This window comes from Chiloscyllium plagiosum, unplaced genomic scaffold, assembly GCF_037043375.1.
Source record: "Chiloscyllium plagiosum isolate Xiang-an unplaced genomic scaffold, Cpla_swu_hap1 HiC_scaffold_27, whole genome shotgun sequence".
Lineage (NCBI taxonomy): Eukaryota > Metazoa > Chordata > Chondrichthyes > Orectolobiformes > Hemiscylliidae > Chiloscyllium > Chiloscyllium plagiosum.
In genome coordinates, this window is record NW_028270165.1 from 41196041 (window position 1) to 41219424 (window position 23384).

A 23384-nucleotide genomic window follows, 5' to 3' on the forward strand; every position below is an offset into this window, starting at 1 on the left:
TTTTCCACCATAGGACACATTAAATTCTTATTTGATTGATTTCCAGGGATCAAAACAATAAAATTCAAAATCTCATTGTCTTCTGGTATCCTGGGCATAGCTTAAATTAATTAAATTTGAATTATTGTAAAAACAAAAAAAAAAGAACACAGGTATCCATTTAACAGCCAATTGCTACATTTGAAACAGCCCGACCTTTTGCTAGCAGCTGTGGCTGTACTTCAAGTTGAGAAAAGCACTCTCTATCTTAAACTGACAATACATGCTTTCGACTTCATAACATTGCATTGATCATTTCTCCTAAACGAACACGAAGACTCCAACACCATGATGCGACCATGTAAATGTGGAGATTATGAGAAGAGATTGTAGTTACCCTGTCTAGCTGGAAATTGATTGATACAGTCACACTGGAAATAAGCTTTTGCCTGCTCTACATGTGGAAAGGGATTCACAGTGTATTCCAGCTTCCAGAAAAAAATTGCTTATCACACTGAGGAGATACCGTTTAGCTGAACCTCCTGTGGAAAGTGTTTCGCACAGTCAGTCAACCTCACTGTGCACCAACGAGTTCACAGTGGGGACAGGCTGTTTATGTGCCCTGTATGTGGGAAGGAATTTGCACGGACATCAAACTTGTTGCAACATCAGCGAGTTCACACTGGAGATACATTATTTACTTGCTCAGAGTTTGCAAAGGGATTCGGATAGTCCCACAACCCGCTGATGCATCAACACATTCATTCTGGTGAGAGTGTGTAAAAGAATTCACTTCTGCCGACACATCAATGAGTTCACACTAGCGAGAGATCATTCACTTGCTCCGAGTGTAATACAAACTAAATTCAGTTTTCTCAGCTCTTCAGTGCAGCTACAACATTGGCATCTACCCAACAATCTGGAAATTTGCCAGATTGCCTGTGCACAAGTAGCAGTATACATCCAACTCAGGATTTATCGTCCTATCAGTATCCTCTCGATTATCGATAAAGCTATGCAATATATCGAATAACATCCTCTCAGTACCACCAGTCTCACTCAGGTACTGACCTCATTCTAGCCTTGGTTAAAACATGGAAAAAAAAGCTTAATCCTAGAGGTGAGATGAGATTGACAGCCCTTGATCTCAAGGCTGCATTAGACCCAGTGTGGCATCAAGGTGCTTTGATTAGATTCCAGGATGTAATTTAATACTGCGTATGTTATTCTCTATATAATCACAACGATCCTCTGGATTAGGTTCCAGTCTGTAATTCATTCCCGAGTATGTTATTCTATATACAAATAATCCCGAACCCCTCAATTAGATTATAGCCTGCATTACACACTCAGCTTTCTGTTATACTGGATTGAATCATCCTGATTCCCTCGATCAACTTTCCATCTGTAGATCACTTCTGATTGTGTTATTCTGTCAGTTAACAAGGCCCAGCTCTTGATTAGATTCCAGTCTATAAAACCCTTGCTTGAATCTAGCGACCTTTCAGAAAATTTCCGTGTTTATTAATTTTGAACTTTTTTCAGCGACCAATCTATAATCGCTCTGTCGAATGTAAAATCGCGGGCTTCCATGACATAACTTTTACCCAAAATGGCATGCGAATGTGATCGCAACCCATTCTTAATGCAGGAGTCCCACGAGCACGCGCAATGCGCGCTTACAGGCACATGGACTGGAATTGGGAATATGCGGAGTGATGGTCCGGAAGCCAATTATGTCAATTTCGGTCCAACACTGACAGTGATGGTTCCGAGAAACTCCTCTCACAGATTAGATTAGATTACCTACAGCGTGGAAGCAGGCTAGTCGGCTCAACATCAACCCTCCGAAGAGCAACTCACCCAGACCCATTCCCCTACATTTATCCCTGGCTAATCCACCTCACACGATGGGCAGTTTAGCATGGCTAATTCACCTAACCTGCACAGTTTTGGATTGTGGGAGGAAACCGGAGCACCCGGAGGAAACCCACACAGACACGGGGAGAATGTGCAAACTCCACACAGACAGTTGCCCGAGGCGGGAACCACCGCCCGAGCCACCGTGCCGCCCTAATGGGCGGGGGGCATTTACAGGCTTTTCCTCGAGTAATGATTGAATGTTTGACTGGAGTCGTGTGGTGAGTCTTTCTGACTCTGTCTCATTCAGATGATAATTTTGGTGGTTAGTAGTTCACTGCGACTGTTAAGCTGCACTCCTCAATCATACTCATACATGGGACGTGAACGTCTTTACCATCGATTTGCTATACCTAATTGTGCTATTCTGAGTTCCAGACTTCAGACCCTTGGAGTTGGATTCTGGAGAGTGGTGCTGGAAAAGCACAGCAGGTCAGGCAGCATCCAAGGAGCAGGAGAATCGAAGTTTCGGGCAAAAGCCCTTCATCAGAAAACACTGGGGTTCGATGTCAGTTTGAATGAGAATGTTGGGCATTTACTGAGCTCCTTGAGTTCAGAGGTTTCGAGCTGGAGAAGATGATAGAGATAGCGAGAGGCAAGACTATGAGCAAAGATTGACATTTTATAATGGATCTGCTGCGTCACCACGAGCCTGTGTGCGTCAACAGGCATAGCAATCATAGATTAAATGAACTTGGTGTGAGGAAGGCGAGAAGCAGCCGTGATCTGGAACGAAAGGAGGTCACTGGACCTGAAATGTTGACTGTACTGTCTGCCCATTGATGCTACCAGACCTACTGAGGTTCTCCAGCAATTTTTGATTTTTGTTTCTGTTTCAGATTTCCAGCATCCACAGTTATTTGTTTCTTGCTTAGCGATTTGGATGACCTCAGATTTATGGGGAGTAGAATGTTTCAGGCCTTCAGGTGTGTGACAGAAGAATCAAACTCAAGAAGTGACAAAGACATAATGTAATTTTCAGAATCAGATGAACTGAGGTGGGGCAGGGTAAGAAATTATTCCTGAGATTTGAAGAGGTGATCCCAATGAAAGTGTGGACATGCAGCTCGTAGCTCATCTGAGAGGGAAAGCATTTACCAAGCTTTCAAGTGGCTACTTCAGCCTCACACATTTGGCATGAGGATAGATGGAAGTGGTGCTGGAGAGTGGTGTTTGCAGTGTGATTTGGACATAATGGATTTGAACTTCTCATTATTTAATTGTGCAAGAGTTCCAAGTATCTAGAATTGGGTGTTGGGCAGGTGAAGGCAGTGCGAAGCTCAGAGAGAAACTTGAGGACAATGATTTTCACATTTTCACTTTAATTGTTTGATTTCCCGCCAAGTTGACTCTCTCTGTCTGATGGTTGACAGGCTGGGAGATTGTGGGTTGGGCCTTGATCGACTGAATGTTTTATTGTTCGGGAAGGTGTAAAAGGCCGGGCCGAGGTTGTGGGAAGGGGGTGCGGTTGGGCGGGCGGGGTGGTGGGCGGGGGTGTGTCAAAGCTTCAATAGAAATCCAGCAGAACTGAGAACAAACAACACCTAGCTCTGTGGGAACGGGGAGACCAACAGAGGACAGAGACATCAGGACCTGAAATCCAAGCTGAGACCAGACTACCATGTAATCAGTGCTTTGATTTGCATTGCCAACCCTCTACCTTTACCGAACTTCCCATTTGATTTGAATGTCACGTACCCTCAATATTCAGGATCCAATTCTTGTCATCCTAAAACCACGTCTCTGTAAGGAGACTCAGGTCACACTTGTTTTCTTCAGTCAATTCGTTCACTTTTCTTATAGTGCAGCACACATTCAGACACAGTCTTTAGTTTCAATTTTTGTGATCGTTTCAATCCAGCTTTGATTAGTGGTACATTTATTCCCTTTGTACCTTTCTATTGTTCTCTGACATTCACTTTCCACATTACGACATTGCTCACCTGCCTTGATTTGGAATTGCCCATCATGTCCAGGGATGTGCAGGTTAGACAGGTTAGCCATGGGAAATGCAGAGTTATCGTATCATACTAATAGAAGCAGGAGTCGGCTATTTGGCCTGTCGAGCCTGCTCCACTATTCATTCAGATGATGGCTGATCTATCCATCATCTCAGCTCCTCCTACCTGCATTCTTCCATCGACCCTTAATTCCCATCCATGGAATATCCCATCCAACTGTGTCTTGAATATAATTAATGAAGCTGCCTTATCTGCTCCCTTGGGCAGAGAATTCCACAGAGTCACACGAATTGCAACATGGAAAGAGACCCTTCAGTCCAACTCATCCATGTTGACCAGTTATCCTAAACAGTCTAGTCCCATTTGCTCGCACTTGGCCCATATCTCCCTAAGTTGAAACTTTATTGCTGGAACAGCACAGCAGGTCAGGCAGCATCCAGGGAACAGGAGATTCGACGTTTCGGGCACAGGCCCTTCTTCAGGAATGAGCAGAGAGTGTTCAGCAGGAGAAGATAAAAGGTAGGGAGGAGGGACTTGGAGGAGGGGCGTTGGAAATGTGATAGGTGGAAGGAGGTCAAGGTGAGGGTGATAGGTCGGAGTAGGATGGAGGCGGAGAGGTCAAGAAGAAGACTGCAGGTCAGGAAGGCGGTGCCGGGCTGGAGGGATTCGGCTGAGACAAGGTGGGGGGAGGGGGGATGAAGAAACTGGTGAAGTCCAAGTTCATCCCCTGTGGTTGGAGGGTTCCCAGTCGGAAGATAAGACGCTCCTCCTCCGACCGTCGCGTTGTTGTGGTTTGGCGGTGGATGAGTCCAATGACCTGCATATCCTCGGTGGAGTGGGAGGGGGAGTTGAAATGCTGTGCTACAGGGTGGTTGGGTTGGTTCGTCCGGGTGGCCCAGAGGTGCTCTCTGAATCGCTCCGCAAGTAGGCGGCCTGTCTCCCCAATATAGAGGAGGCCACACCGGCTGCAGCGGATGCAGTAGATGATGTGGGTGGAGGTGCAGGTGAATCTGTGGCGGATATGGAAGTTTCCTTTGGGGCCTTGGAGAGAAGTGAGGGGGGAGGTGTGGGCGCAAGTGTTGCACCTCCTGCGGTTGCAAGGGAAGGTGCCGGGAGTGGAGGTTGGGTCGGTGGGGGGTGTGGATCTGACAAGGGAGTCGCGGAGGGAGTGGTCTCTACGGAAAGCTGATAGGGGAGGGGAGGGAAATATATCCTTGGTGCTGGGGAAATATATCCTTGGTCACTTCCGCCTCTCCATGTACAGCGCATCATCCGCCGTCACGTCCGCCACCTCCAAACAGACCCCAGCACCAAGGATATATTTCCCTCCCCTCCCCTATCAGCTTTCCGTAGAGACCACTCCCTCCGCGACTCCCTTGTCAGATCCACACTCCCCACCGACCCAACCTCCACTCCCGGCACCTTCCCTTCCAACCGCAGGAGGTGCAACACTTGCGCCCACACCTCCCCCCTCACTTCTCTCCAAGGCCCCAAAAGAAACTTCCATATCCGCCACAGATTCACCTGCACCTCCACCCACATCATCTACTGCATCTGCTGCAGCCGGTGTGGCCTCCTCTATATTGGGGAGACAGGCCGCCTACTTGCGGAGCGATTCAGAGAGCACCTCTGGGCCACCCGGACGAACCAACCCAACCACCCTGTAGCACAGCATTTCAACTCCCCCTCCCACTCCACCGAGGATATGCAGGTCATTGGACTCATCCACCGCCAAACCACAACAACGCGACGGTCGGAGGAGGAGCGTCTTATCTTCCGACTGGGAACCCTCCAACCACAGGGGATGAACTTGGACTTCACCAGTTTCTTCATCCCCCCTCCCCCCACCTTATCTCAGCCGAATCCCTCCAGCCCGGCACCGCCTTCCTGACCTGCAGTCTTCTTCTTGACCTCGCCGCCTCCATCCTACTCCGACCTATCACCCTCACCTTGACCTCCTTCCACCTATCACATTTCCAACGCCCCTCCTCCAAGTCCCTCCTCCCTACCTTTTATCTTCTCTTGCTGAACACTCTCTGCTCATTCCTGAAGAAGGGCCTGTGCCCGAAACGTCGAATCTCCTGTTCCCTGGATGCTGCCTGACCTGCTGTGCTGTTCCAGCAATAAAGTTTCAACTTTGATCTCCAGCATCTGCAGACCTCACTTTCTCCATATCTCCCTAAACCCTTCCAATACATGCACCCATCTTGATTCCTTTTAAGTGCCGTAATTATACTAGCATCCACGACTTCCTCATGCAGCTAATTCCATACCCGCACCATGCTCTGCGTTAAAAAGTTGTCCCTTCAGTCCCTTTTATTTCTTGCCCCTCTCACCGTAAATGTATGCCATCTAATTCTAGACTCCCTCAATTCAGGGAAAATACCTTGTCTGTTTATCCTATCAATGCGGCATGATTCCTAAAGAAGGGCTTATGCCCGAACTGTCGATTCTACTGCTCCTTGGATGCTGCCTGACCTGCTGCGCTTTTCTAGCAACACATTTTCAGCTCGTATCCTATCAATGCCGCTCATAATTTTGTAAACCTCCATAAAGTCACCCCTCAGCCTTCAAGGCTCCAGAGAAAACAACTCCAGCCTGTTCAATGTCAACCATATTTCATTCTGAGCAAGACTCAGCTGGTTCAAGAGGTAGAGCAGGGCCGCAGAAGTGGCTGCTGTGTGGCTCGTTGGTTGAGGGGTATGATTCTCGCTTTGGGTGTCCTTCGACACAGAGGTTTGACATGAATGACAAGACGATCCGCATGTCAGAAACCTCATCCTGGGGACAGAATGACAAGCAGATGTTCTGGAAACACTTTGCTGCTTGCAATTCTTGGAGCAAAGCATTTCACACAGAGCAAGTTTCATTGCTCTCTTTCCCGCCAGCTCCTTCCGATTCACTCAATGTCGTCTTTAGCAGCTTTCCCGTATAACGGCGGACTGTTGTGCACCTCGCCTTCACATCTGCTTCCCAAAAAACTTCGACGTAAATATTTCACATTGATACACAGGCCCAATGTGCACAGTTGAGATGTCACACTCGTGGAGGTCTGCGGGGTCTTCTCCTGTTCTCTGTACCCTATGTTGAGGAGGGCAATGCTTGTCACTGGTCACTCCGGTGTCAGAGAATAGTTTAGAAAGAAAACGGTTTAATCTTCTGCCAGTAGAAAGGGCCCGGTTCCTGGGGACGGGCAAACGGCAGCAGAGAGACAGAATGAGAAGCAGCTGTTCATAGAGTCATAGAGATGTACAGCATGGAAACAGACCTTCGGTCCAACCCGTCCATGCCGATCAGATATCCCACCCCAATCAGTCCCACCTGCCAGCACCCGGCCCATATCCCTCCAAACCCTTCCTATTCATATATCCATCCAAACGCCTCTTAAATGTTGCAATTGTACCAGCCTCCGCCACTTTCTCTGGCAGCTCATTCCATACACGCACCACACTCTGCATGAAAAAGTTGCCCCTTAGGCCTGTTTTATATCTTTCCACTCTCACCCTAAATCTATACCCTCTAATTCTTGACTCCCTGACCCCAGGGAAAAGACTTTGCCTATTTATCCTATCCATGCCCCTCATAATTTTGTAATCCTCCATAAAGTCATCCTTCAACCTTCGACGTTCCAGAGAAAACAGCTCCAGCCTGTTCAATGTCAACTATACTTCACTCTGAGCAAGACTCAACTGGTTCAAGAGGTAGAGCGGGGCCGCAGGCAGCTCGGCGGTGTGGCTCGTTGGTCTAGGGGTATGATTCTTGCGTTGGGTCTTCGTCATCGCAGACGTGTGAGAGATCCCGGGTTCAAATCGCGGACGAGCCCGCGTTTCATCACTTCTGCAAACGTGCCTGTTTAGTTTTCTCAAAAAGCACCTTCGCAAAACGAGGTTGGGCTCTCTGGAGTACCAATGGGACAGAAAGCAGCGAAGTGAAATGATTGGAGATAGCGTTGAATAGGTTGACGTGAGTGGTGCGGTGTTTGAGGGATGTCAGCGATGAAGGTCGATTGGAAATTTGGGACAGTTCTCTTCGGAGAACAGCAGTTTGAAATCTGGCCTGATTGAAGCTTTCCAAGACGTGCGAAGTCGAGGCAGAGAAAGTAATGTAGTCAAAATGCTCCCACGCCTGAAAGATTCGGCAGAGTTTTAAAGTCATGAGGAAAAGAACCAAAAGTGACATGAGGAAGAACGCTTTCGTACAGGGAGTGGTTGGGGTCAGTAAATCCCTAACTGACACTGACAAAGAGGCAGATTCATTAGACGCAAACGGGAATCCGGTAGTCATGTTTAAAGCAACAATGTGCAGAATTACATGAAGAAGGCAAGAGAATGATACGAATAGAGACCCACGTTTACTTACTGTGCCGACCCAGCAGAGCGAAGGTGGGCCGCATGGCGTCTATTCATAGTGAAATCACAGTTCGACCAACAGAATGTGGGAAGTTAGAAAAAGTTTATACTTAGACAGCCTCCATACGTCTGCGCAACACCATATAAGACGACAGCAGTGGAGATCTTTGACATCAGTCTCGAACGTGCATGCCACGCGCCAGACGAAAGGCTGAAGGGACCTGTGGACTATGATGCTGGCCATAGGAGCAGAGTAGCGCGGCGGGAGCGTGCTGAGCCCATAACCCAGAGGTCGATGGATCGAAGTCTCTGCTATTGTTCAGTGTCTCCTTGAGCGACTTTCCTTTGTGATGGTACTTTGTTCAGCATTGAGACTTCCTGAGTGTCTCAATGCCCCATATCATACCGACACTGTCGCGAAACTCACACCGTTCAAGTGACGGGCTTTTGGAGGTCTGAGTGGTCTTCTCCTGTTCTTCGTCGGTTTCCTATGAACTGAATCGCAAACCCACTTCTCTGAGATGCCAATGAGCTGAGACACATACCTTGTGCTTTCGTGCCTTCCCTGCCGTAATTCGCCTCGCCAGTTCGGACGTGGATGACAAGACGATCAGCATGTCAGAAACTGTATCACCATTCAGACACAGACCCTTAGTATTCGTACAGATATCACTGATTGCGAATCACCTCAGAGAGAGAGACAAGTGGCAGAGAGTCGTCGTGGACTCAATGGGCTGAACGGTTTCTGTCTGCGCGATAATGATGCTACGTTTTTATGCCGTCCCGCTGCCTGTCTCTGGGACAGAGAGGCTGAGGGAGCAACAATGGTTCATTTTTAACCATCCCTTCCGTGTTGGAGTGCCTGCAGTCCCTCAGCTCAGGGCCGTGGGAATGACTCCCAGTGAATGAAAGTTTCACTCGGATTCTCTTCATCTTGGGCACTTGGGGCTCAGATGTTAACTGCTGCGCGGTCGCAGCAAGGAAAGCGATGCCCACTTTGCAATAGACTTTCCGTAAGATTGCAGCGTGAAGAGGAATTCTGAACACCAAGCAGGCTGCACGACAATGTGCTCATATGAATTTACTTGAGGGAAGAGTCCTCGGTGTCCATTTCTCTCTGGTCCGCCAGCACAGCGTCTTTCTATCTCTCCGATAACAGACCTTTGGAGAAAATTCACAATCAAAGTTACTCAGTTCGCACGCATTTGTGTAAGTGATACCTCTCACCCGAAGGGATTGGGAGATAAAGGGCAGAAGAGCGAATGGACTCTCCCCTCCCTCCAGAAAAGCGGACAAGTAGAAACAAATTGGTTTAATTATCCGCCAGTGGAGAGAGTCCAGTTCCTGGGGATGAGACAAACATTAGCGCCCCGGGGACAGCATGACAAGCAGATGTTCTGGAAACACTTTGCTGCTTGTAATTCTTGGAGCAATGTGGAATGTACTTCACACTGAGCAAGTTTCAGCTGGCTCAGAGTCTCCAATGTACATTACTCTCTGAGTTTATATTTGCACACCGACGACATGTCTGCACAACAGCACCTGACACTACAGCAGTGAAGATCGTTTGACGTCATTCTCGAACATGCAAGTCACACGCCAGATGAAAAGCTGAATACTTCTCTGGAAAAGCTACCGTGCAATGCAGGAGAGTGGCACAGCGGGTGCATGCTGGAATCATAACCCAGAAGCGAAACCACTTTCTCCTACTCACTTCATGTCGTCTTTAGCAGCTTTCCCGTATTACGGCGCTCTGTTCTTTTCCCTGTCATGTCATTTGCTTCCCAAAACGTCGGGTATCTGAGCTCATTATATCACATCGATTCACAAGTCAAATTCACACAGTTGCGCTGGCACCCTTGTGGAGCTCTGAGTTGTCTTGTCCTGTTCTCTGTCGGTGTGTCCTGATCTCGTGTGAAACCTCTTCTCTCAGATGGCAATGAACCCGTGAAGTTGAAACACATGACTTGCTGTTTTAGTCCATTTCCTGCAGTAAGGAAACCAACAGCCGTGTAATAAAAGACTTTCTGCAGGATTGCTGTGTCTAGACAAATTCTGAACACCAAGCAGGCTGCACAAAAATGCACTCATACCAATTTACCTGAGGGACAATTCTCCAGTGTCCATTTCTCTCTGTCCCGGCAGCACAGCATCTTTTGATCTCTCCGTTAACAAGACCTTTGGAACAAGTTCAAAGTTGCCCATTTCCTACGCATGACTGTAACTGACTTCTCCTGCCTCACGTAATAGTGTGAGAGAGCAGAAGAGTGAATGGGCTCTGCCTTCCACCAGCACAGATTGCAAGGAGAAACGAAATGGTTCCAGTGGAGACAGCCCGAATCCTGGGGACGGGACAAACAGCAGCGTCCTGGGAGCAGGGAGACAGATTGAGAAGCAGATGTTCCTGAAACTCTTCCCTGCTTGCAATTCTGGGAGCAATGTACAATGTATTTCGTACTGAGCAAGTCTCAGCTGCTTCCGGAGGTGGCTGCACCCATGGCTGGTGGCTCGTTAGTCTGGGATATGATTCAAGTTTTCGGTCTTCTAGCGAATACAGACGTGTGAGAGTTCCGGGATTCCAATCCAAGGCGAACTCTCATTTCTTAAATTGACCTGAGCAAAAATGCCCAATCAATTTTCTCAAAAAGCCGCTTTGTTAAATAAGATCGGACTGCCTGAATTAGGGACGGCGCAGAGCTGCCATTGCAGTGAACACGGCGAAGGGTAACACTTGTTCAAAGTGAGAACAAGTATTGCAGATTTTTCGCCCGCGCAATCCGAGTCTGAATGAATCCTCCACCTGTATTACTGCTCAATTCTGAAGGTGATTCTTCAGGAAGCGGGGAAGTGAAGTGATTGCAGACGGCGCTGAACAGGTTAACGTGAATAGTGCCGTCCTGAGAATTGTCAGCAATGAAGGGAGATTGGAAAGTTTGGGGCAGCTGTCTTTGGAGAACAGAAGGCTGAAAGCTGGTCTGATTGAAGTTTTCCACGTCATAAGGGTTTTAGACAGAGGAAATAATGCAGTGAAAATGCTCCCAGGCCTGAAAGGATCGAGAACGATTTGGAGAGATTTAAAGTCATCAGGAAAATAAGTAAAAGTGACATGAGGAAGACCGTTTTCGCACAGGGAGTGGGGTCAGTAAGTCGCTGTCTGACAGTGACAAACAGGTAGATTTAATGGACATAAAAGGGAATTCGGTGGTCACGTGCAATGTTACAATGTGCAGATTTACAGGGAGAAGGCGACAGAATGAGACACTTATTTACATATTGTGTTGAACCAGCAGAGCTCAGGTGGGCTGCGTAGCCTCAGTCTGTGCTGTCACACATTTTGTATTTCTGAGTGAAATCCGAGTTGGACCAACAGAACTTCGGAAATTTGAAAACGGATATATTCTGCCCAACAGGATACTCCATCACAGCAATGAAGGTGTTTTGACATCATTCTCGAAGGTACATGACACAATGCAGATTCAAAACCGAGTATTCCTTTGAATCACTGAGTAATTTGTTTGCAGTTATTCAGTTGAGGTGAGCGGAGTTGCGCATTGGGAGCCACTCCAGTTGATAGGTCGAAGCCGTTTTCTCCTGTGTGATAGTCCCACCAGCACTCCAATTTGCTGTGCTTCCAGTCAGTAGATGCAGATTACTATCCCATACTGATACACGGGCCACGATGACCCAGCTGTGGTGACAAGCTTGTGAAGGTCTGAGTGCTCTTCTCCTGTTCTCTGTCTGGCTGCTATGATCCGAATCATCAAACCTCTCTTCTCCGAGATAGGAATAAACTGGTGAAGGTGAAACACATCAGTTGCGGTGTGTTCCATGCGCAGGAGGCCCTGCAGTAATTCCCCACGCTGTTTCACACAGCAGCACCCTCTCGGTGAATTACGCTTGGCAAAAAAATCGACTGAACCAAATCAGTGTCCGCCACTGGATTTTACTGACACCGTTTATAAAATTCGGGCTCACCGTTAATGTGGAGAGAGGATGTCAGACTGTACTTTCTGCTCCTTCTGTTGAATAAAGACAATTTTAACTGTGTCCAGTGAGAGATAGAATTTGTTGTTGGTGGGAAACATTTCGATCTGAACTCGCATTCACTCTCCTGATAGATTGAAACATAAAGCTGGGAGTCTCTGGATTATGTTGTAAAACAATCGGTATTATGTTATTCACACCGCGCTGTCACCAACTGAACGAAGCGGCTGCGTTGAAATCCGGTGATGAACTGGGGGAGCTGAGCATTTACCCAGACAATGGGCACACCACCTCCCTGACACAGTGTTCACAAATCAAACTGACAGCAAAGTTTCACGTGTGATTGAAAGTTTCCGGAAAGAAGACTTGGCTCAACACATATCCGGAGTGAACCTACTTCTTTCTTGATTTGAAATGTAAGAAGCTGATTTTAGTGAACTTGACGTGATTTGAACACGCACCCGTCTAATCTGGAGTCAGACGCGCTACCGTTGCGCCACAACCTCACGGAAAGCAGCTGCCCTCGATTCACGGTTAAGGGAAGTGATCGCACTGCAATGATTTTACGTTATGAGTAACAACGGAGATCAACAGTTCATGTCTATTCTGTCTCTCCCCCCTCTCCTTCTTTCTCTCGAAACAATTTCCAACTCTACCTCAATAAAAAGGTGAAAGAACTGTGGATGCTGTATATCAGAAACAAAAAAACACAGTAGTTGCCGATGACTCTTCTATAGAACTGATGGTGATTGGTTGGTTTATATGCAGGAGATACCGTGGGAGCAAGGCGGATGCAGTAAATGATAGATCAGGACAGACCCCAAAGCGATGGAAGAACTGTTGTACAGGAAAGAGAGTTGATAACTATCCACGTGGGAGGGTGAATGGGGACTGTTCGTGGCTAAGAATAGGTAGTGTGTAATGTCAGACTATGAGATAACAAGGCTTGGTGTGTGTGGAAGGGACGAGGATACTATGGATTTCAGGCCCTAGACTTATTGAATTCGATATTGGGACCAGAGGGATGTATGGTCCCCAAGTGTAATATTCGGTGCTCTTCGTTCTGCTGGTGCTGAGCTTCGCTGGAACACTGCAGCAAACCTGAGACAGAGATGTTGGCCAGGGATAGGGTTGGGGTGTGGAATTGGCAGGCAGCTGGAAGCTCATGGTCTTTTTGCGGGCAGAACGTAGATGTTCTGTGCAGCAGTCACCCAGTTTATGCTTCGTTTTCCCCATTGTAGATGAGACCTCATTGTGAGCAGCAAATGCAGTAGATTGGGTTGTGGGTAGTGCAGGCAAAGTGCCTGGAAGGTAGGTTTGGGCCCCTTGGATAGTGAGGAGGGAGCAGGTAAATGGGCTGGTGTCACACATTCGGCAGTTTCAGGGGAAAGTGCCATTGGACTATTGGAGTGGGAATGGGGGGAGGGTTGATGGAAATGAAGGAAGAGTGGACCCAAGGTATACTCCTGCCCATTTACATATCCGCCAAATCGAGGAATTTGTTAAGTGTGTACAAGGAAATTTTCTAATTTACAATGTGGATGTACATACTGGGGAGGGTGCAAAACCTAAGGGCCAGCAACCATAATTCTATTTACATTAGAATAGTGAATGAAAATAATATGCTGAAAATGTGTTGCTGGAAAAGCGCAGCAGGTCCGGCAGCATCCAGGGAACAGGAGAATCGACGTTTCGGGCATAAGCCCTTCTTCAGGAATAGGGCTTATGCCCGAAACATCGATTCTCCTGTTCCCTGGATGCTGCCTGACCTGCTGCGCTTTTCCAGCAACACATTTTCAGCTCTGATCTCCAGCATCTGCAGACCTCACTTTCTCCCCATTGAAAATAATATATCAGCTCGAAAATTTGAAGTTCTAAAATTGAGGAAGACTCAGGTATTAGTCAAGATCTTTCAAAAGCTGATTGGGTACAGATGTTCGCAGGTTAAATGACTGCTGGAAAATGGGAAGCCTTCAAATATGAGAAGACAAGAGTCCAGACACAGTATATTCCAGTTAGGGTGAAAGGAAAGGCTGGTAGGTGTAGGGAATGCTGGATGACTAGAGAAATTGAGATTTTGCTTCAGATTAAGAAGGATGCATATGTCAGGCATCGACAGAGAGATCGAGTGAATTCTTAGAGTATAAAGTCAGTACGAGCATACTTAGAGGGAAATCATGAGGTCAAAAAGGGGAAATGAGATAGCTTTGGCAAATAGAGTTCAGGATAACCCAAAGGGTTTTTATAAATACATTAAGGACAAAAGGATAACAAGGGAGAGAATAGGGCCCCTCAAAGATCAGCAAGGCGGCCTTTGTGTGGAGCTGTAGCAGATGGGAGGCGCGGAAGTGGGGGGGGGGGGGGGGGGGGTGAGATACTGAACGGATATTGTGCATCAGTGTTTACTGTGGAGAAGGGCATGGAAGATATAGAATGTGAGAAAGTAGATGGTGACATGTTGAAAAAATGCCCGGATAACAGATGAGAAATTGCTGGATATCTTGAAATGCATAAAAGTGGATAAATCCCAAGGACCTGATCAGGAGTACCCTAGAACTCTGTGGGAAACTGGGCAAGGGATTGCTGGGCCTTTCACTGAGATATTTGTATCATCAATAGTCACAGGTGAGGTGCCGGAAGGCTGGAGGGTGGCTAATGTGGTGCCACTATTGATGAAGTGCAGTAAGGAAAAGCCAGGCAACTATAGACCAGTGAGCCTCACATCCGTGATGGGCAAGGTTTTGGAGAGAATCCTGAGAGATAGGATTTACATGTATTTGGAAAGGCAAGAATTGATTAGGGATAGTCAGCATGGCTTGGGAAATCATGTCTCACGAATTTGATTGAGTTTTTTGAACTTCACTTTTTCGCTGTTTCCCCATAATCTTCAATTCCCTTTCTGATTTAAAAAAAATCTTAGTTTTGAATGCACTTATCAATCCAGGCTCAACAGCTGTCCTAAACATGCAATCCCTTATTTGCAGGTTATTCCCTCTGGTTGTAAACTCACTCACAAGGGTAAACGTTCCCACATCTGGCCTGTCACGTCTCCTCAGAATCTTATTTGTGAAAATAAGGTTACCTAGAAATCTTCTAACTTCTATTAACCACAGGCCCAACCTAATCATTTCTCCTCATAAGACATTATTTCCATCCCTGATATCATCCTGGTCAACCTTCCCTGGACTGCTTCCAATGCCAGTATATCTTTCCTTAGCTAAAAGGCTCAAAACTGTTCCCAGTGTTCAGTTGTGGCCTGATTGGTGTCTGATATAGGTTCACTACAACCTCCCTACTTTTATACTCCCTTTAAAGGCCAACCTCCCATTTGCCTTCCCTACTACTCACTGAACTTGGATGAAGTGTTCATGGATGCGAGCTTGCAAATCCTCCTATTCAGCAGATTTCTCCATTTAGCATTCAGCACGTTTCCTCCTGGCAAAGTGCACAACCTCATTTTCCCACATTCTATTCCATCAGCCAAGGTTTTGCTCATTTGCTTAACGTGTCGATATCCCTCTCCATGACATCCTCACGACCTGCATTCCAATCAACTGTCTCTACTGCAGTCTTGCCAAGAGTACATTCTCTTTACTTATCCAAGTAATTCATATACATATTGTAAATAATTTTGGCCCCAGCACTGATCCCTGTGGCACATTGCTAGTTACAAGTTGCGATCCTGAACATGCCCCTTATCCCTACTGTATTATTGGTTAGCTAATCATCTATCCATACAAGTAGACTGTCTCCAGCATCATGTGCATATCATTGGCTCTGCAAGCAAGTCTTCCCAAACCGTCCTTCAAAAAGTGATGGTGAGCTGCCTCTTAAATTGCTTCACAAATATGTTGTGGTCTATAATAAAGGTTCAGAAGCGAGTTCCAGGATTTTGATCAATAACATCGAAGCAATGCGTATGTGTCACAGTTGGAATGTCGTGTTCACACTTATCTCCTGTTGCTGGTTGAAGTGATGGAGTGGAAGTTGCTCTTGAAGAGCAGCCACTCATATGATCAAGCCAGACAGATCAATTGTGGCCAGAGACTCTGCCATTTTGACTTCTCATCAATCTACATTCTTTCCATCCAAGTTTTAGTCACATCAAACTGCCACGCAATGCTGTTATGGCCACAGTAAACTATAATAAGGTGAAGATCGCTGGGATGATTTTCGACATCCGACTGCAATATAAACCCAGATCAATGTTTCCAGTTTTGGTGGAACAAAAGACATCATATTAGTGGACAATTACAGTTAGTGCAAACACAGCTAGCCATCGATAAATATTAATCCTGATCATTTCAATGGTCAAATTTCAATTCAGAAACCAAGTGCACTCGGCTGCTTGTAACATGGACAACATGACAAAATGGCTCATAGGAGGAGAAATGGGGCATTGAGGAGGAGTGAAATGTTTGCTTTTGGTCACCTCCACAATTGTTAGAAAAACAGGTTGGAAGGATTCTTAAAAGGTGGCTGAAGTAGTGGTGTAGCATAACACTTCAGACAACGGAAAGTGGAAGACCACTTTCTAGTGGAAGAAAAAGACATTTCTTATTTCTGAAAGAACTGGGAAACAGAAGAGGGGATGAAATCTGACTTGGGAGCTATTTCCTATTTGTTGAGGATGTTGCTTTATCACAGTCTTGGTTTAGAGCATAAGCTGTTCATCAGGAATAAAGGGTGGCCCAAGGGGGTTGAGAGATAAATGGGAAGGAAGTGGGGCTGGAGGGAAGGTAGCTTTGATTGCAATAGATAAATGGGGATTGATGGTGATAGGGATTGATAGTGACAGGTCAGAGATGAAGGTGGTCCAACTAGGTGAGAAGCAAGGTGGACAGGTCTGACAGGTTTCAAGGTTGGCGTTGAATTGGTAGTTTGGATCTGGGACAAGGTGGGCGAGAGGAAATGAGGCAACTGATGAAATCTACATTGATACCATGTGGTTGGAGGGTCCCAAGGCAGAAGATGAGGTGCTTTTTCGACAAGCGTCGGGTAGCAAGAGTTTGGCAGTAGAGGGGTCCCAGGACGTTCATGTCCTTGATGGAATGCGAGGGGGAGGTAAAGTGTTCAGCCACAGGGCGTTCTGTCGTTTAGTTTCAGAGTCCCAGAGCTGTTCCCTGAAACATTCCGCTCGTTGCGTCCTGTTTCCCGAATGTGGATGAGACCATATTGCAAGCAATGGACATAATCTTATAAATAGATTGCATAAATCTTAGCCTGCAGAGATATTTTCTTTAACTAAATTAAAGAAAATTTTAATTAAATTCGGTGACTGCGTGAAACGGTTTGTTGGTCAGATTTGAATCATCACTCCCAAATGAGACAATTCCATAAATATCAGTGAACTGCTCTTTTTGTTAAAAACCACAAGTTCTTGACTTATTTTCACAACTTACTGGTATTCACATCTGCACATTCAATGTCAAACTCTGACATCAGAAATTAAATTACAGCATTAATTTTGACTTACAATATTCGAAAAAGCAAATTAATAGCACACAGTGAATACCAAGACTTATTAATATGAAATTAATTTGACCAAAAAAATATAAAATCAAGATGGGAGATAAGAAATGGAGGAAGGGCATAAGGCAAGAAATGGAGCATCATAGAGGGTGCACCTCCAGGGAGTGCATTTTATGAACTACCACTGCGAAATATAAACACTCTGATATGGTCCTCCGGTTTTAATGTAAACCATAGCACCATACAGTCGGTACCATTTGAATAAGTTAATAGATACAAGCCTTGAGCAAATCCAACCTCCAGCCTTACACCCCGATTTTTGAAGCTCGGACCTTCCTCCAGCTCCGGGGAATTGTTGGCACTGCCACTCCTCCACTGAAGAAGCTTTGGGAAGCAGATGCAAAGGCAAGATACAGAACAGATCACCTTTGTAAATGAAAGCAGCTTACGGAGACATTGAGCAATAGCATCACACGGTTTTGACCCGTCGACCTCTGGGTTATCTGCCCAGCACACTCACGCAGCACTAGTCTGCTTTTGGGCACCCAGCAGCTGGATTGTGCATCAGTTTAAAGTAGGTCCTATATTCTGATTACATCGGTACACAAGGCAGTGAAGAAAGGTTTCAGCACACTGGCCTTCATCAATTAGGGAATTGAGTATCGATGTTGGCAAGTTATGTTGTAGTTATACAGGACGTTGATGCGGCTGCACCTGGAATATTGTGATCAGTTTTGGTCCCCTTGGTGTTCTGACTTCTGACTTCTTCAGCTCTGGGTTTGTGTTGAACTTGATGGGATACTTTGTCCAACTCAGCATTTTTAAACAGTATCGCTCGGAGGGATTCATTTGAAACTTTTGAGGAGGTGAGCTCAACAAGATTGAACTATTCAAAGTTACTTGGATTCTATTTTCAACTTACATCAGGGCCAGTAGTCAGAGACACGAACAGCATGGAAACAGACCCTTTGGTCCAACTTGTCCATGCTGACCTGATATCTTAAATTAATCGAGTCCCATTTGACAGCATCTGACCCATATACTCTGGCAGCACATTTCATATCTATACCACCCTATGCATGAAAAGGTTGTCCCTTTCATATATTTCGCCTCTAACCCTTAACCTATGCCCTCTAGTTCTGGACTGCCCCACCCCAGGGAAAAGACCTTGTCTATTACCCTGTCCATGCACCTCATGATTTTGTAGACTCTATTAGGTCACTCCTCTGCCTCCGATGCTGCAGTGAAAACAGCCCCAGCCTTTTCAGCCTCTCCCTGCAGCTCATATCCTCCAACAACCAGCAATATTCCTGTAAATCGTTTGTCATAGAGAAGTCAACGTTTCAGTCCTGAAGAAGGGTTAATACGCAAAACGCCGACTACTCCACATCCTGGTGCTGCCTGGCTTGCTGTATTCTCCCAATCTCCTGCTTACTTACTTCGGGGTGAAATATGTAGTGGCTCAGTGGTTACGACTGCAGCCTCACAGCGCCGGGGACCCAGGTTTTATTCCACCCTTGGGCGGCTGTCTGTGAGGAGTTTGCATATTCTCCCAGTGTCTGCGTGGGTTTTCTCTGGGTGATCCTGTTTTCTTCCATAAACCAAAGATGTGCAGGTCATGTGCAGTGGCCATGCTAATTGCCCATAGAGTTAGGTACATTAGTCAGAGGTACATGGGTCTGGATGGGCTACTCTTCGGAGGGTCGGTGTGGACTTGTTGAGACAAATGGCCTGTTTCCACACTGTAGCTAATCTCATCTGCACTACTTTTGTCACTAACGAATGGCAGAGCAGACTCGACGGGCTGAATGGCCTAACTTCTGCTCTGATAGTCTTGTGGTCTTAGGTTTCTCTGAGTCTTTTCATTTGCAATGTGCAGTCCCGGGCTCAATGAGCAGCAGTGTCCACTGAAAGCAAAGCTCATAGGATGGTTGAACTTCAGCAATTTGGAAACAGGTCCTTCAGCCCAACACGTCTGCACTGATCTTGCGAAGAGTAACCCAGTCAGATCCATTTTCCTACACTCCTTAAATTGCACACAGACCCCCAAGGGTGGAATTATTCCTAGGTTTCTGGTGCCATGAAGCTGCAGTGCTAACCCTGTGCCATCATGGGGTTGTGATTGTGGTGGGTGGGGGAGACAATTGCAGTCCAGCAGAAAACAAAATCAGCCCACCTACTCTCCCACTGCTCCCACTGTCAGAACTGGCAGGAGGTTCAGTCCTGGGATGTGACCCAAGGCAGCGTCACGGGTGGGATCTGATTGCTGGGAGCGCTGGTGCCCCCGCTGGTGCTTCCGCAAGTTGCACGAAAACATGAAGCTCTTCCCACACTCGGGCCAGCTGAAGGCCCTCTCCCGGTGTGGATACCCTGTTACTTCAGCAGGGCGGAGGAATTCCTGAAGGCCTTCCCGCACTTAGGGCAGCAGAATGGCCTCCCCCTCCCACCACCCGTGTGGACCAGCTTGTGCTTCAGCAGTGTGGAGGAGCGGGTAAAGCCCTTCCCACACTCGGGGCAGGAGAACGGCTTCTTCCCCGTGTGAACGGACTGGTGCCTCAGCAGGGCTGAGGAATTGCTGAAGGCCTTCCTGCACTTAGGGCAAGTGAACTACCTCCCCCCCATGTGGACCCACCAATGGGCCAGCAGGTCGGAGGAAAGAGCAAAGCCCTTCCTGCACTCGGGGCAGAAGAATGGCCTCTCCTCAGTGTGGACCCACTGGTGTCTCAGCAGGTGGGAAGAACTGCTGAAGGCAATCTCGCACTTGGGGCCGGAGAACAGCCTTACACGGTGTGTACCAACTGGTGCGTCAGCAGGGCAGAGGAATCACTGAAGGCCGTCCCACACGTAGGGCAGTAGAAGGGCCTCTTCCCCTCTGTGGACCCATTGGTGCTTCAGAACCCTTTCAAATTTCACAATATCCTTCTGATACGAGGGAGACCAGAATTGCACACAGTATTCCAAAAGTGGTCTAACCAATGTCCTGTACAGCCACAACATAACTTCCCAACTCCAATACTCAGTTAGAGGATTGCAAAAGCTTTCAAAACCCACAAAAAACAAACTGGAAAGAATGAATGGACAAACCGAATTTTTGAGAGTCAGCTTGGAAGCATCAATGAGAAATCGGCGGACTGGGTTTATTGGGTACCCGTTCTCCTTAAATACACATGTACGTCTTTCTCTTGTGCTCTTCGTAGTTTCTCTGTGCTGCTGTGTGTAGTGGCTCAATGAAATAATGTCCTGATGCAATTTCGTTTGTGGGTGTTGGGATGATTGCTTCTGTGGTTAGATATTTGGTTTGTGTGTGTTGTTTTCCGGTAGATTCTCGTTTGAAGTTCCCCATTGACTGTCCGCTCTACTGTGACATCTAAGAATGGCACTTTGTTGTTGTTCTCCTCCTCTTCAAACCAGGAGCTCCCCTCAGGCCCATAGTCTCACTACTTGGAACACCAATATACAGACTAGTCAAAGGCCTCCACTGAAGACTAAAACACCAAGTCGAAGATTCACACCACTCCATTTACTCCATCCAAGAATTCCTGACCACTAAGATAGAAGAGGATGGAATAATGATGTCCTTTGACATAACAGCTCTGTTCACATTCATTAACATCAACGTGGCCAAAGAAAGCTGAAGACACTACTCGAAGAACCAAAGACACAAACACAGCACCAACTTCATCAGCAAAGATAGCACTATCCAGCCCATGGAACTGTGCCTTACCTCCCACTTAATATTCAGTAACAAGCCCCACAAACAAATCAACGAAACACCCATGAAACCACCAGTATCTGGATTCCCAGCAGAAGCAATAATGCAGAGACTCGAACAAACAGCCCTTCCAACGAACCAACCCAAACTTTGGGTCCGCTACAGCGATGACACTTTTGTCATCAAAAAATGAAACAAATGAAAGGAAACCGACAACACCATCAACAATCTCCTGACGGGCATAAAATTCACAAAAGAGGAGAACAACAACAAAGTGCCATTTCTAGATGTCACAGTAAAGCGAACAGACAATGGTAAATTCAAAACAGGATCTACAGGAAAATATCGCACACGAACCAAGTACTGAACGACAGAAGTAACCATCCCTGTACATACAAACAAATATGTATCAGGACACTATTTCATCGAGCCACGACACACTGCAGCACCCAGGAACTATGAAGATCAATAAATAACTGTACAGCCTATTTAAGAAGAACGGGTGGCAAATCGACACGCCGAAGATTGCTTCCCTGACCGGGAATCGAACCCGGGCCGCAGCGGTGAAAGCACCGAATCCTAACCACTAGACTACCAGGGAGACGCAGATATGCTTCCGTAGCTCTACTGAAAATTGCTTCGCTGCCCGGGAATCGAACCGGGGCTCCGGTTGTAAGAAGACTTTCACATGTACATCCACCAATGTAATTATTTGTACCCATTGCCCCCGATGCGATCTCCACAATATTGGGGAGACTGGAGTGTCAAGTCACATCTCCAGGACACCCGCACCAATCAACCCCATCGCTCGAAGGCCCAACATTTCAAACCACCCTCCCACTCTGCCGAGGACATGCAGGTCTGGGCCTCCTTCACCGCCGATCCCTCCCCACCCGACGCCTGGAGGAAGAACACTTCATCTTCCGCCTCGGAACACTTCAACCCCCAGGGCATCAATGTGGACTTCAGCAGTTTCCTCATTTCCCCACCTTACCTCAGTTCCAACCTTCCAGCTCAGCACTGACCTCATGACCTGTCCTACTTGCCAATCTCCCTTCCCACCTGTCCGCGAAACCCTCCTCTCTGACCTGTCACCTCAATCCCCACCACCATTCAGCTATTTTACTCTTTGCTACCTTCGGCCCAGCACACCCCCAACCCCCAATTTATCTCTCCACCCTGGAGGCGTCCTGCCTCTATTCCTGATGAAGGGCTTTTGCCCGAAACGTCGATTTTCCTGCTCCTCGGAAGCTGTCTGACCTGCTGTGCTTTTCCAGCTCCATTCTGATCTAAACTCTGGCTTCCAGCATCTCGAGTCCTCACTTTTGCCGACCCAATAAACCCAGTCTGCCGATTTCTCATCAACAAATTGACACAAGCAGACACAACGTGTGCAGAAACCCTAGCCACATAACCTTATATTAAATGCATCTGTTAAATGATGTCCAGATAACTCAAACCTCTCAGCATCATGGTGGCCCACAAACCTACGAACACACTTGAACACCGGCTAATGTACCTGAAATACCCAGTACAAACAACCAGCTAACGAATGTTATTTACAAAATACCATACAAGGAAATATATACATGAACTCTGCCGCACAGTTCTCTGTGGCAAGAAATGCTTGGATGAGATAAGGAAGATTTTTTCAACCAACACGAATCGACACTGACTGGGCAGCCATTTAAAATCACCCCTGTCAGCCCAGGATGGAAGATCCGAAGGGATGAACAGTTTTCTTATTTTCGGAAGATTCACAAATATGAGACTGGGTTTTGGTGTTTGTTCCCTTTCCACTCCCAGGAGTCTCAGTAGTTGGGCTGGTGAGTTGGGGAAAGTGAAATGTGCCCGTGAGCAGCGTGTGGGGCTCTTTCAGCTTCCCCTCCTCTGACAGCGCTGTGACGTGAGTCTGATGTTCTCAGGGACACTTACTGACGCGAGACAGTGAAAAGAGTCTCATTCCTGCAGATCGGGAATTGAAACCTTATGCCGGCTTCAGGACAA

At 46.9% G+C, this 23384-nt stretch overlaps 2 non-coding genes across 2 annotated transcripts; both read right to left on the reverse strand.

The window, feature by feature from the left end:
* Positions 1–12627: 12627 nt before the first annotated feature.
* On the reverse strand, positions 12628–12699 carry trnaw-cca (transfer RNA tryptophan (anticodon CCA)). The gene has a single exon. It is a non-coding gene; the product is annotated as a tRNA-Trp (tRNA).
* A 9207-nt stretch (positions 12700–21906) lies between these two features.
* Positions 21907–21978, reverse strand: trnae-uuc (transfer RNA glutamic acid (anticodon UUC)). The gene has a single exon. It is a non-coding gene; the product is annotated as a tRNA-Glu (tRNA).
* Positions 21979–23384: the final 1406 nt, after the last annotated feature.